The 14554-nt window shown below is 47.1% G+C and overlaps 1 protein-coding gene across 1 annotated transcript in view; it reads left to right on the top strand.

The window, feature by feature from the left end:
* The first annotated feature begins 13457 nt into the window (after positions 1-13457).
* Positions 13458-14554, top strand: part of FOXN1 (forkhead box N1) — a 73619-nt gene continuing 72522 nt past the window's right edge. Inside the window, exon 1 of the mRNA XM_069945757.1 lies at positions 13458-13831. The gene's annotated coding sequence lies outside the window, so the exon portion shown is untranslated. The remainder of the gene's footprint in view (positions 13832-14554) is intronic.

Raw genomic sequence — 14554 nt, 5'->3', positions numbered from 1 at the left:
GCGGTCCGTTTTTTGGACCTAGGCTCAGTTCCCGTGCGCGGCGCCGTTCAATGCACCGGAACCGGACGGTGCTCAAGCACTGGAGGCCGGCCGGGCCACCCCCAGTGGGAGGGAATTCCCTCCCCTGTATGACGCGGCTCCGTTAGAATGAATGGAGCCGCGTCATACAGGGGAGGGAATTCCCTCCAACTGGGGGGGGCCCGACCGGCCTCCAGTGCTTGAGCACCAGCCAGTTCAGTTGCATAGAACAGCGCCATGCAAGGGAAACGGGCCTTGGTCCGAAAAACGGACCACGGCACCGGCTTCCCCGTGCCAGCGCCGTTTGATCAGTGGGTTCAGGTTAAAGAGGATGTACCTCGTGGTACATCCTCTTTAACTTTCCTATACCTGACCCTGCTTGGGACTCAATCAAACAGAGGAAGGGGGAGAGAGAAATTCCAGCTTGCAGCTATACAGGAGCTTGGGAACGCCTTATTAGCATTGTATGAGAGAATAAAAGGAACTTTTCTACATCCTGGAAGTACATACAGATATATAATAGGTACCATGTGTCTCCTTGGCCTAACAGCATCTAACAGTGTCAGCAGTTTGCAATGTGAATTACAGCTGACAGATTCACTTTAACTATGTTACATCACACACTTATATTTCCAGGTATTGCATGAATAATGGTGTACAATTCATTTTAAGTGCTTTTAGTAGTACTGGGATACAGAAGTTTAAGTCACACCATAATAAGAAATACAGTACTTCCATGTAATAGATGAAATTAAAATCCAAGTTTTTGGAACCTTAATGTAAATGATGTAGTGTGAGATGTAGATATCACATATCGCTTATATCTAACTTTGCTATTTGATAGGACATGGATAACTGTGCAGAATAATCTCACAAGTATCCAGTTGTGCCTCAGTGTTTCACTTTTACATTACAAAAGTGTTATTATGTATTTGTCCCTTACATTAGGAAGCACAAAAAAAGAGATGATGTGATTAATAGATAGATAGATAGATAGATAAATAGATAGATATAAGAGAGATAGATAGATAGATATGAGAAAGATGATAGATAGATAGATATACGTCAAAAATATACCACAGCACGCCACAAATACGATGAAAAAAGGTGGTTTATTTACCCATGTGAGGAAATGCAACGTTTCAGCTCAAGCAATATGAGCCTTTTTCAAGCACTGCTTGAAAACGGCTCATTTTGCTTGAGCTGAAACGTTGCATTTCCTCACATGGGTAAATAAACCACCTTTTTTCATCGTATTTGTTGCGTGCTGCAGTATATTTTTTATGTATATTGGAGACACCTTGGAATCGGGTGTTTACTGCTGGCACCCCCGCACCCTATATCCTGAGTGCTGCTGAAATCTTTTTCTTAAATATAGATAGATAAATAGATAGAAAATAGATAGATAGATAGATAGATAGATAGATAGATAGATAGATATGAGAGAGATAGATACAGGGGCGTAGCTAATGACTCCTGGGCCCTGGTGTGAGAGGTCAACTTGCCCCCCCCCCTCCTTTCACGACCAAGTGATGCTATTGGTATATATATATACACACACACACACACACACACCAAGACAGATATTACCAATAACACCAGCATATAGGAAGAGAAATTATTATCACCATACATATTAACGCCATACTGTTACTGACCAAATCCTGTATACTGAGACCAATATTACCAGTATATAGGAAGGAAATATTACCGCCACATCACAACCTCTACCATCACCACCACGTTGTTACTGACCAAATACAGTATACTGACACCAATAAAAAACACAGTACCAGATAACAAGTAACAAATAATTCCACCACATACTGACTAACACCACCGCTGCTACTGACTAACACCGCCACATACTGACTAACACCAAAGCTGCTACTAACACCACCACATACTGACTAACACCACCGCTGCTACTGACTATTACCACCACATACTAACACCACCGCTGCTACTGAGTAATACCACCACATACTGACTAACACCACCGCTGCTACTAACACCACCGCTGCTACTGAATAACATCCACTGTACACGTATCACCGCATCCAGTCATATAGAGGTGGACGCAGCTCCACACAGGTTCTGTACACCATATACATCACAGTGCAATTACATCAGGTGACTCACAGAGGGCGTCTTCTCTGATTGGAGTTCTTCCCTTTTCATCTTCTTCTCCATCCCTCCTGGGCCATCATAAGAACTTCTCCGAGCCACGAATCCACAGAATTTGCCAGACAGATTCTGGCACCATCCTCATTTTTCTATACACTGCACATTTGTATTGGCCCCTTTATGCCCTCATTTAGTGGGTAGGATGACTCTATGTGACCCCCTACTATGTAGCCTCCTTATAGATGCCCCCTCTGTGTATCCCCCCTTATAGATGGCCCCTTCCCCCCCTTATAGATGCCAGCCCTTATCGATAGCCCCCTCTCCCCCCTCCTATAGATGCTAGATGCCCCCCTTTTCCCCCTTATAGATGGTCCCCTCTCCCCCCCTTATAGATGGTCCCCTCTCACCCCCCCTTATAGATGGTCCCCTCTCAGCCCCCCCCCCCTTATAGATGGTCCCCTCTCAGCCCCCCCTTATAGATGGCCCCCTTTAAGCCCCACCTATAGATGGTCCCCTCTCAGCCCCTCCCCTTATAGATGGTCCCCTCTCAGCCCCCCCTTATAGATGGTCCCCTCTCAGCCCCCCCTTATAGATAGTCCCCTCTCGGCCCCCCTTATAGATGCCCCCCTCAGCCCCCCCTTATAGATGGTCCCCTCTCAGCCCCCCCCCCCCCTTATAGATGGTCCTCTCTCAGCCCCCTCTTAGAGATGGCCCCCCCTCAGCCCCCCCCCTTATAGATGGTCCCCTCTCATCCCCCCTTTTAGATGGTCCCCTCTCAGCCCCCCCCCCCGTTATAGATGGTCCCCTCTCAGCCCCCCCTTATAGATGGTCCCCTCTCAGCCCCCCTTATAGATGGTCCCCTCTCAGCCCCCCCCTTTATAGATGGTCCCCTCTCAGCCCCCCCCTTTATAGATGGTCCCCTCTCAGCCCCCCCCTTATAGATGGTCCCCTCTCTTGCCCCCCTTTTAAATGGCCCCCCTCTCCCCCTTCCTCCTATAGATAGCACCCTCTTTCCTTCATGAAAACAAATAAAAAAAAGTTAAAAAAAACACACAAACAACTCACCTAACAACGAGCTCCCCCAGCGATCCTCTCTCCTTCTTGAGCCTCCGTCTGCCCCTGGATCCTGTGCTGCTGCCGGGGGTGTCGGGTCCTATCCCCGGCAGCACGCGCATCATAGAGTTCCCTGTGCTGGGACCTGCAGATAGATAGATAGTATATTACATTAAAGTTATACGGTAAATAGAATGCAATTGGTGATAACGCAGCAAGAAAATGAATCAGATATAGTTGCAAATAAAACTGAGGGAACCCTTTAAAATTTCATGGATTTCTTCATTGCTTTATAGTTACATACTTTGTATGGTTTATTTAAGATGTATGTCCATCAAGTTCAACCAAGGGTGGGGTAGGATGTAGTACTAATAACATAGAATATAATGCTTTTCTAAGTCACAGCTACAGTATACACAGACACAATGTAAACCAATAACATTCGGGGGGGCGTGGTCTGATGGCTGACTGAGGCAGACGTGCCTCACAAGAGCTCCTGGCCTAAAATCCTGAATACCCTCCTGACTGGGCTCCCCCCTCGGTCCCAACTCACCCCTCGTGGTGTCCGGAGACCCCTGCACTCCACCTTGTTGTTCCGGTTGCCGGCGGTGACCCGTGTGGGATCCTCTGGGCTTGCGGCCTGTTACAGCCAGCGGCGCGGCGGCGGGACGGGAGACACGCACGCCTTCCAGAGTCCTCAGCATCAGTGACCCGGCAGCAGCTGCTCTCTCCTCCGGTCCCTCCTGCGGTCTCCTGGGAACGATACAGGCTCCGGCGGCCCTCAGACTGTGGAAGCAGCGTGGCGGGCGGTGAGTGTGCCCGGCTCCTGCTCCTCCCTCCCCCGGCGTCCGCCATTGCAGCCTGGGACTCTCCCTCCTCTCCCCTCTCTGGACCGGGTGCCGCTCGTGCCTGTCCTCTGTGCCCGGCCCCCTGATACCTCGAGCGGGCTACAGGGCACTACCCAAGGTCTGTGGTGCTGTTGCCTGTGTGGCGCTGCCCTCACAGCACCTTCCCGCCATTTCCGGCCGACCACGGCCGCCATCTTGGCCACACAGCAACCCTCTCTTTACTGCCCTGTAGGCACCAACGTATTGTGGATAGCAGCTCCAGTGTCCCCGCATGAATATTGGCTGTGCGCATCTCTCCTCACCGTGCTTGCCCCAGGTGCAGGGTCTGGTGTGATCTCTTCTCTTTCTGGCAGAGCAGAGGATATGGACTGTTGTGACTACTACTGTGTACCCTGGATCTAAGATCTCCCTGTGCCGCTGATTGCTGTTCCCTATTATTATCTATACACCTGCCTGCCTCTTTTCTGGTGACTGTATTCCGTTTGCATCCTCATTGGTGGCGGTGATACCTGTACTGTCTCTCCTCCCGATATCATGGGAGGTTCCAGAGGGGGAAATAACTCCAACAAGAATAAGAAGGGTAAAGGGACCTCCCGTCCCCCCTCGGACATAGACTCTGGATCTGAGGGCGTGGAGGAGTCCTCTGGAGGGCATAGTCCTCCCAACATGAAAGTGCAGGCCCATGCTGCTAAACAGCTGGAACGTTTCTCCAGATCCAGGGAGCGCCGTAGGGATCGCTCTCGGGGCAGTCGTGTATCCTGCTTTGAGGGCTCTCCCAGCCCGCCCAGACTTCATTCTCCTGAGCGGTTCCAATACTCAGCCTCTGCTATTGATGGGAAGTTCTCGGAAATCCTGGCTGCTATAAATACCTGTCAATCGATGCTCGTTACCAAGGTGGACGAACTACGCCAAGATTTTGTCATAGTGGGGCATGAAACCCAAAAGATCCGTGAGCGCACCACTTAGGTGGAGAGGAGGGTTCCAGAGATGGAGGATACTGTTCATCCAATTCCTGCACAGATTGGGGATTTGCAGCGGCAGATGAAAGCTGTTATGGCCCGCGCAGACGACTTTGAAAATAGACTGCGAAGGAACAACGTCTGTATTGTAGGTTTGCCTGAAAAAACGGAGGGTGACGACCTTGTGGAATTGGCTGAACGCTGGCTGCTCCAAACCCTGCCTGTTGAGACTTTCTCAGAATTCTTCACGATTGAGCGAGCCCATCGTGTCCCTGCTAAACCTCTGCCACCGGGGACCCCCCCCCCCCCCGGCCCTTCCTGATTAGGCTGTTACATTTCCACGACCGTGACGCTATCCTGAGAGCGGTCCGGATTAAGGGGGAAGTCATGATTGAAAACAGCAGAGTGTCCTTCTACCCTGATTTCTCTGTGGAAATACGGAAGCAACGTACACAATTTACAGAAGTCCGCAACAAGCTTCGTGCCAAATGCTACAAATACTCCATGCTGTATCCTGCTCGCCTGAGAGTGGTGGATGGCAATACCACCAAATTCTTCACATCCCCCTCGGCTTCCCTGGATTGGGTGGAGGCGGCTCCGCAGGTTCCACCGACTGATTGAAGAGTGTCAGGACGATGTTGTGCCCGTTTTCTGCTTTTCCAGCTGTCCTAATACCCAAGACTGTCCGCATTAGATACTTACTAGGTCTCTAGTTAGTGGTTGCTCCTTGTTTTACCTTCTTGGTGGAGGGAGGGGGGGGGAGGTTGGGGGGTTGCCTTAGTTATTCGGTCAGGGGGGGTGGAGGTGGGTTAGTGTGAGTTTTAGTTGTAGTTAGAGTCATCTGCCTCGGCAGCGACTGGCCCTGTAGCTTAGAGTTTAGTTAGGGATCAAGGTCTGCACTTATAGTTTTGTAGTGTTACACAGGGAGTTGGGTACCCGGTCTGGTTGACTAGGATGTTTTTGCTTTTTATGTGTTTTGTGTTTGGTGTCTGTCCCGTGTGTCGTGTGGAATGTTTGTTGGTGTGTGTGGCTGCGCCTTTCTCCCCCTTGGCCGGTGTCTTGGTTGGGTCCGAAAACCTTTTATAGTCTCTGTGATGGCGTCCCTTAGGGTACTCAGTTGGGATGTGAGGGGCCTCAACTCTAAGTTTAAGAGGGCCCTCGTGCTGGACTTTGTGAAACGCCACTCTCCTCATATCATCTGTTTACAGGAGACTCATGTGATCGGGCAGAAAACCCTGGCTCTGAAGAGGGCCTGGATAGCCAAGGGGTATCATGCCACCTATTCCACGTCCTCTAGAGGTGTCTCTGTACTGATCTCTAAAGCTTTACCTATAATGGTCCCTCAGGTGGAGTGTGACCAGTTTGGCCAATATGTGATCCTTCACTGTGTGTGTCAGTCATTGTCGTTTACCATGGTCTCAGTATATGGTCCCCCTCCCTTCTCTGAGTCTCTCTTGGACGCAATCTCTGTTCAATTATCCTCTTTCCCTGCAGACCCTGCCCTGTTGGTTGGTGACTTCAATGCAGTGCCAGATCCCTCCTTGGACCGGACGAGTAGTGTAGACCCAGCCTCCGCCCGGCTCAATGCCTGGTGTGTTGCTCTCCATCTGCAGGATGTTTGGCGCTGGAGGTTCCCGCAAACAGTGAAGTACTCCTACTTCTCGCAGGTACATGGTACCTTTTCTAGGATTGACTTGGCCTTAGCATCTCCTGATTTACTGCCCCGTATGGGGGAAATATCTTATACCAGTAGAGGGATCTCAGATCATTCTGCCTTGCTGGTTTCCCTTAAACTATCTTGTCCTTCTTCTTCTAAGTTGTGGCGTATGCAACCCGGTTGGTTGACCTCCGAGGTGGTGCAGGAGGCTCTGTCGGCTGCTCACTCCTCCTATTGGGAGCATAACTCCGATTTCCCGGACCCGCTGATTAAGTGGGATGCTTATAAGGCAACCATCAGGGGGGCATACGTCACGGGGGTTACCACCCAAAAGAACATGCACAGGCGGGAGGAGGCTTCTCTGTCGGCTCTTGTTGACTCTCTGGAGGTGGAGGTGGCGCGCACAGGGGAGGAGGACATAAAAAAGAAATGGTCTAGGGCCCAGAGGGATCTACTGGTCTTACAAAAAGAACGTACGAGGAAAAAACTCTTTGCCACCGAAGCGGCCCTCTTCGAGTTTAGGGATAAAAACAGCAAGCTGCTGGCTTATCTGGCAAGGGCAGAACACCCCACAGTCTCCATCCCTGGTGTATTAGATGACCAAGGGGTTCTGGTGACTGAGGCAGTTCAGATTAACTCGATCTTTCGGGCCTTCTATCAAGACCTGTACTCCCCCCACTGCCCCCCTGATCCCTTAGCATATGCGACCTTCTTGGACCAGATTCCCTTATCATCCCTGACCCCTTCACAATCCGAGGCCCTTGACGCGCCCCTTTTGGTTGAGGAGATAGTGGAGGCTATTAAATCTATGCCCCTGGGGAAGACGCGGGGTATGGATGGTCTAGTTATAGATTGGTATAAAAATAACGCTGAGGCTGTGGCTCCTCGTCTTCTTGCTATGTATGGGGAATCCTTAGAGGTGGGCCGTCTTCCGCAGTCGCTCCGGGAAGCCCTGATTGTACTGCTCTTAAAGCCGGGCAAAGACCCGTTATCCCCTTCCTCATATAGACCCATCTCTCTCCTCACAATAGATGTTAAAATCTTAGCTAAGGTGCTCGCGGTGCGGCTCAATGGGGTCGTGCACTCGGTGATCCACCCTGACCAGACCGGGTTTATGCCGGGTAGAGCCACAGATATCAACATCTCTCGTCTATTTATGAATATAGCAGCTAGTGCATCAGACGCAACCCCAGGGTACGTACTTAGTATTGATATCCACAAGGCCTTTGATTCTGTAGAATGGACGTATCTGTGGTCTCTGCTCAGCGGGATGAGGTTTGGTCCGCGATTTCGGGCTTGGGTCCGGCTGCTGTATGCGGAGCCCACAGCCAGGATTCGTACTAATCTCGATATCTCCTTCTCCCTCGGGCGGGGGACGCGACAGGGCTGCCCGTTGTCGCCCCTACTTTTTGCTATCGCCATCGAGCCGCTGGCGGCGGCTGTCCGTACCTCGTCTTCTGTTAGGGGCCTCCATAGAGGGTCGATAGTAGAGAAGGTGTCGCTATATGTAGACGATACTCTAGTGTACCTTGCAGATGTGGGATCCTCTCTAGTAGCGCTAATGTCACTCATTCACGACTTTGGTGCTATCTCGGGCCTGATGGTGAACTGATCCAAGTCGGTCCTTATGCCCCTGACGCCCTCTCTTCCCTTGCCTACCACCTTGCCGGATCGGCTGTTGGTGACCCGTCAGTTCCGGTACCTGGGGGTGGAGGTCACTGCCTCAATAGACAGTTATATGTTCCTGAATCTAGCACCTCTCCTGTCGGTCACTGCTCTTCGTTTACAAAAATAGGGCCCCCTGATGGGTAGGATCAACATCTTCAAAATGATCGTTCTACCTAAATTCCTGTATCTCTTTCATGCTTCCCCTGTCTTCCCTCCTAAGCAGTTCTTTGCAGATCTAGCCAAGATTCTGAGATACTTCTACTGGCAAGGCGGGTCTCCTAGGATTGGATACTCTCACCTCCGTGCGTCTAAACATCAGGGGGGCCTTGCTGCTCCTAATATGTACCACTACTTCCTAGCCTCTCAATTGGTATATGCTAATTGGTGGTTGGATCTGGACCTTAGCAATGCAGCGGTAGAGCTGGCCGGGGCGTTGGTTGGGTCATATGAGGGCCTGACGAATTCCCTTTATAGGTCCACCCCCTCTTCGCCCTGGCTTCCTCCCTTGGCTACGGTGCAGAGGGTATGGAGGATTGTACATAAGCAGATGCCGTCTTCGTCCTTCTCTCCCCGTACCCCTCTGTGGCTCAACCCCCATCTCTCGGAACTCATGGGCCTGCAGGGCGCTGTTCTCTGGGATAAACATGGGGTTCGCTATTTGTCTCACATTTTTTCCCCTGATAATGTGTTCCGCTCCTCCTCTGACATGTGTGAACTGTATGGGATCCCGCGCTCAGCGTTCTTTCACTACTTACAGCTGCGGCACGCTGTTCGTGCTCAGTTTGGCAGCCTTGAGGTTCCCCTGGAGTTCACACAGGCTGAGAAGCTCCTGGGTTCCCCTGACCTGGATAAACCTCTGACGCACAGTTATTTAATGCTAAGCCCAGAGGACTCGTCCCCTTTTCAGAAGGCGTATGAGAGATGGGTGGTGGATGTTACCTCCCGGGGGGATCAGCAGTGGAGAGAGGTGGTACATACTTATTATCCTACGGTGGTCAGTGCTAGAGACCGGTTGATTCAGTTTCGCTTTCTAATGCGAACATACTATACTCCGGAGAGACTCAGGAAGATGGGGGTGTCCCCCTCTGACACCTGTTTTAAGTGTATGTCAGATGTCGGCACTTTCATGCACACTGTATGGTCATGCCCTAAAATACAATCCTTTTGGCGTTCCGTCTTGCAATTTCTGTCCGATCATTTTGATTTTCCTTTTGTATGTACCCCCTCTGTTTGTCTGTTAGGTCTTATTAAACGGAATCACACAAAACAAATACTACAGGGTATTCATTAGATTTCTTTTATTCTGTGCCAAAAAAATTATAGCCATGGAATGAAAATGCACAGATGTCTCCTCCCTGGCCCGCTGGAAACAGATGGTTAATAAGCTATACGAGGCCCTTTATGAACATCGCAAGTGCCCCAAGAAATTAAAAAAAATTTGGATTCACTGGCTTATGCTAGATGAAACGGCAGATGTGTAGACCTTTCTATGGGCTATCTGGTTGGGGGGGGAGGTGCGGCGCTGTCTTGGTGTGCGTGTGCTGGGCTGTGTGTGGTGTCTTTTTTTGTTCCGTCTTTCCCATAATGGTCAGGAACACCTGTTCTCTGGCAGTTTAAATTTTCTGAGATGCACTTTAACCGTTACCGTTCCCTACTTCATTATTGTAGTTATAGCCTGTGCTATTGCATCCTGCCCCCTGAAGTTGTGTATCTGTTTACCATGTGTTGGGTGGATTGTGCCTGGTTTTTCTTCTGTATGTTTTTCCTTCTGTGGGAAAAAAAAAAAAAAAAGTTTAAATAAATTCTTTAAAAAAAACACTAACATTCAAACAGTTGTTAATGTGGTGTATTCTTTCCAGTCTGACACAGTGCTCTCTGTAGCCACCTCTGTCTGTGTCAGAAACTGTCCAAAGCAGTAGCACCCCCCCCCCCCCCCCAATAGAAAACCCCTCCTGCTCTGGACATTTCATGGACAGGGGTGGCAGCAGAGAGCACTGTGTCAGGCTGGAAAGCATACACCACTTCCTGCAGGACACACAGCAGCTTATCAGTACTGAAACTTATCTGTCCTGAGTCTACAGAGGCCAGAAGTCAATGTCTTATATGCATCTCTATGAGCACTTTCAATCCTTACAGCCTTTTTAAAATTACTGAACACTCAGGACAGTCAGTGGAGAGGTCATATGGGCACCAGCAGGACCTGTATGATGTCAGAACACGGAAATAACACATCACTATGCCAACCTGATCAGCCCAGGAGCCTATGTTCACAAACCTACTGCCGGGGTCGAAATAAAAAGAAAAACAGAGTGCTACTTTTAAATTGGCTGGATTTCTAAATTGATGACTAATAAAATAAAGTGCGGCTGATTATATAATTTGCAATTCCGACTATGGGAACAGATCAGCATTTAACGGGAAAAGGCAGCCATCAATTGACAATGCCGACCGCAAATAATGTGCATTATTTGGGGCCATCATTATCAATAGACGGCCGCCTTTTCCTGATAAATGCTGATCTGTTCCCATACTTGATGGGTGCAATAACTGCTAAAGGGGATTCTTTAGGTTATTACAAGATAGGAAAAATGACGCATTTCGGTTTGGCATGTTACGTCTCTAAATAACGGGAAAATGGAAAAAGACACAAAAGGGAGTTGGGAGGTAGGGACGATTCTTTTCTTCTTCCCTCCCTTTCTCTCCCCACTCCCTTTCCTGTTTTTTTCCGGTTTCCAATTTTTTAGAGAAGCAACATGCCATTGTAAAATATGCTGTGAGACCACAAGCCGAAACGCATCTAGAATACTAGTGAGCGATCACTTTGTTTTTGCACATGTTTTTATTAGATCCTTGCACTAATAAAATTAGAATTTTTACTGGATCAAGGCGCTGAAACATTTTTCCTTTCTACTGGTTTTCCCCTGATTGTCTGCAGGTGACTTGGAATGACTTCAAACCAGCTGGCAATGCTCCAAAATGCCCATTCTAGAGAAGAGTTTACACAAAGTCCCTTTCAGAGACAGCAAAGTCAGAGCTGTTGGTATGCCACGTATTGTGCTGTTGGTAGACCTGGCAATGTACTTAAAGTGTACTTGCAGTTATAACTTTCAAAATCTAAAACAAAAGTAGATGTCATATAAAGCAAGTTTGCTATTTACATTCATTTTTTTTTCTTACGTTATCATGGAGAACACGGCACTTCAGAAAATCTGCCTTCAGGAGACTGGACCTGGATCATTAATTTTTCTGTTTTTGTTTCTTATTTAGTACAATATTATGGAGGCCAACCTCTTGCCTGAGCTGTCTTTAACCAGACCCAGACCCAGACAGTGGGGGAGATTATTCAAACTTTTACAAAGGGGGTGGAGTAATTGCTCATAGCAAAAAATCTGAAAATAGCTTACGTTTTTAATAAGAAAAATGAAAGCTTGAATCTGATTGGTTGCTATGGGCTCCACTGTTTCTTTAAACAAGGTTTTATAAATCTCCCTGTTACTATTTCTAGAGATACTAGAGATGGCAGATAAACACTAGACTACATGTACAACCTAGGATCTATACAACTGAGGAAAACCTATTTGAGATTATAACAGTTCAACCAATTCAGCTTTCATTTTTCAGAGCTTTTTTTTTTTTTTTTTTAAATAATCTGATTGGTTGGGCAATTACTCCATGGTTCCTTTACACAAGGCTTGATAAATCTCCCCCATAGTCCGGTGCCTGTCATATTAGATACTAAGAGGCAAAATTAGTAATGTATTAGCTCTTAAAATTTGTCATAACTACCCCAAGCTAGCTGAGAATGCAAGCAAAATGGCGCTTCTTCTTTTACACACAAGTTTTAGATACCTTTTGGAACAAATTGGCACATCATGTTTTACAGGCATTTATTATGTGCTTTATTATACCTTTTGGCAACACGCCCAATGAGGGGTGTGACTTTTATTAATAGAGGTGTGGCTTCAAGACAGGGGGCATGGTGCAAAGTGTAAAGATGTATAAAATCTAGCAAACAGCATCAGCCATATTCTTACACTGAGTATCAGACAGGATTAGTAACTCTACCCAATAGATTGTATCACTATCTCTGGTGTTGGTTAGAGCTTGTGTCCTTAGCTGTAAAACAGTACAGTACAACACAAAGGGAAAAATTTATCATACTGATTTACTCATTCACCAGTCTTACATAAAGCCCCGCCCCAATGCATCCCGTAGGGTGCATGGCAGGCACAAAGGTGTAAATCTGGCGGGGTGCATTGCTGGCACAAAGGTGTAAATCCAGTGGGGTGCATGGCAGGCCCAAAGGTGTAAATCCGGTTGGGTGCATGGCTGGCATAAAGGTGTAAATCCGGTTGGGTGCATGGCTTGCACAAAGGTGTAAATTTGGCGGGTGCATGACTAGCACAAAGGTGTAAAGCCGGTGCGGTGCATGGCTGGCACAAAGGTGTAAATCCAGAGGGGTGCATGGCAGGCACAAAGGTGTAAATCCGGTGCGGTGCATGGCTGGCACAAAGGTGTAAATCCGGTGGGGTGCATGGCTGGCACAAAGGTGTAAATCCGGTGCGGTGCATGGCTGGCACAAAGGTGTAAATCCAGCGGGAGGCATGGCTGGCACAAAAATAAACACCTGCCCGGAGCAGGTGTAGATTTCCACTTAAATCATTATGAATCAGGCACGGGAGGAGAGATCACACTTCATCACGCCTTGCCATGCCCCTCTGCCCGTCCATCAGATGAGCGGAGTGTATGTTGGGGAAAAGGCGAGGGGCACATATGATAAATTCCCCCAATTATGTCCCATATAAGATGTGCTTAGAATGTTTTTTTTTTCTTTTTTGTAAAAGCACAAACAAAGCCATAAAACACCTATAGGCATTACACATTTATACATAAACTTTCCTGTTAGGAAAAACATCTGAAACGTTTTGTTCTTTTTAACATGATGTCTGGTGCTCAGCATTAAATATACAGTTTCTTCTGTTCACTTGAAGTGCAGCTTGAAGAACCTGTACCTTAGTCACTTTTCTTCATATTACATGCAAATTTGCCTGAGGCAAGCAAGAGCTGATATAATAATTGGCTCACACAGCCATCTGCCTGCCTTATTTCTACTGATGTAATCTCAGATGTATTTCAACATGCTTTTTTTCCCTACCTGATTCCTCTTCACTTCTGACATATTCCCTGATCTAATTCCTGGGCTATAGCAGCAGCACGCTGTTGTGCTTCACTAGGAAGGTAAGAGGAGACAACTTCATCTTCCACTAGCTTTCTGCAACTCATGCGTAGAAGCCAAAGTGAGAGTACAAGTGCAAGGCCTTTACTACAGCCCAGCTGTTTAATGCTGAGGAAAGATTAGGTGACATTCCCAACTGGAATACAGTATTTATACAGCCTCTCTCCTTGACATACTCAACGACGAGCTCCATCATCTTCACCATCAAGATCGCAATGTACATAACAAGGAACAAAGTAATCTAAATATAGGACAAGCAAATAAGGTAAGAATAAATGAGATTTGTTTATTTTGTAATTGTTTTCTGTGCTAATGCAAGAATTTAAAAAAAATTGAATTTTTTCCTTTTTTTTTTCATTTTACATTTTTATGTATATTATTGCTTTTTTTTAGATATAAGGATTATGCTTACATTTTAAATTAATAACAGAATTCTAAATAAAATAAATAAAATATATACAATAACAAAATATTAGAATATCAGAATTTAGTCTAACTAGTTACTTTTGTCATGTTTTTTGGTTTGTAGCACGCTCAAAGCAGAATAGAAGGATTAGAGTACACTTTACGGTACATAGGCCAAACAGAGGCACAGTTTTGGTACTTGGAGTAAATAGTGACAAGATGTCCAAGGTCACAAGAAGCAACTCCTGGAATGTAGAATCTGAGCCTCCAGCTACACTGTAACTGAACTTATGAACTAAGAGTCACTGTAAAGAGACATATCCCAGTGTCAAATGTACATGGTACTGACTTTAAGTTATTACTATGCCAGCAAGTAAACAGATGGGGCAAAAACACATGATAGGCAATATTTACCCTTGTAGGTGATATTGATATAAAGTCTATCCTACAATTGTCAGAGGGGTATATTTTTTTAAATAAACAAGTGAAAATATATTAAAACTTGTGAAAAGTTATATTTAATCACTATTTTTAGATTCTAGTATTGAGGTAGGACTGAGGTCTTTGATGGGTTGCGTAGAAG

The sequence above is a fragment of the Dendropsophus ebraccatus genome, chromosome 11 (genome assembly GCF_027789765.1).
Source record: "Dendropsophus ebraccatus isolate aDenEbr1 chromosome 11, aDenEbr1.pat, whole genome shotgun sequence".
NCBI lineage: Eukaryota > Metazoa > Chordata > Amphibia > Anura > Hylidae > Dendropsophus > Dendropsophus ebraccatus.
Note: the sequence above shows the minus strand (reverse complement) of the source record. Positions and strands in the feature narration are given on the sequence as shown.